At 65.6% G+C, this 890-nt stretch overlaps 1 pseudogene; it reads right to left on the reverse strand.

Annotated features, from left to right (window-relative positions):
- LOC113930393 overlaps positions 1 to 302 on the reverse strand; it is a 14,629-nt pseudogene extending 14,327 nt beyond the window's left edge.
- Between the last annotated feature and the right edge of the window lie 588 nt (positions 303 to 890).

An 890-nucleotide genomic window follows, 5' to 3' on the forward strand; every position in this document is an offset into this window, starting at 1 on the left:
CCTGCTGACAGTACCGGGATAGCCCCGTCCCCGCGGTACTTCTGACAGGTCCGCAGACCCGTAAGGAGCCCGGGCCCAGCGACCGGCGCCGACGTCGTTCCACTCCGGCGCGCATGCCCAGAAAGCACCAATCGGATCGCAGCGCTGACGATTCTCCCTCCCTGGTGCCGGGACTTCCGGGCGCGGGCTTCCGGCCGCTGTTGGCAAACTTCCGGGGCAGGACGACGAAAGGCTTTTGTGCGGCGGCCGATTCGGCCGAGCCTCTTGGCCGTTCTCTGGCTTCCTCTGCCCTTCGGCGGCATTCCACGTAGCTCCCACAGCCTCGATCTGCACTTCGCCTCGCAGGGGAGTGGTAGAAAAGATGGCTTCGCTTTCGCAACGTGTGGCGCTCAGTTTCTGTGGCCGCTAGGTGGCAGTAGTGCGCCGTGCAGGTTTTTCTGCCGTCCTCCTCCCCCGCCCTTCGTGCTTGGAAAAAGCAGCAGCGGCTTGTTGCCTCTAAACTGGAGCCGCCTTTCTGCGCCCGCGCGGGCAGGCCGCCTGGCGCCGGATCTGCCCGGTTCCCCGCGTGGGGTGGGGGGGCGCCCTGCGAAAACGCACCGCCCCCGGACGAGACCCTTCTGCTTGGCCGCCGTGCCTCTCCCCAGTCGCTGCCTGGGTGCCTCAGCGCCTCGTCGTTCCGCGTCTCCGAGTCGCCTGCTCGGTGGCTTTCCCTAAGCCCCAGCCGTTAGCAGGCGCGGAGGGGAACCTGCACTGGGGAGTTTTAATTAAAGGCTAACAAACCTATAGAGTTCGGGCTCAGGGAGAATTCTGGAGGTGGGGGACGCCGGTGAAGGTGGCGCCAGGGCGCGCGCGAACTTGCTGATGCGACTGTCCGTTCACGTAAACATGCT

The sequence above is a fragment of the Zalophus californianus genome, chromosome X (assembly GCF_009762305.2).
Source record: "Zalophus californianus isolate mZalCal1 chromosome X, mZalCal1.pri.v2, whole genome shotgun sequence".
Taxonomy (NCBI): domain Eukaryota; kingdom Metazoa; phylum Chordata; class Mammalia; order Carnivora; family Otariidae; genus Zalophus; species Zalophus californianus.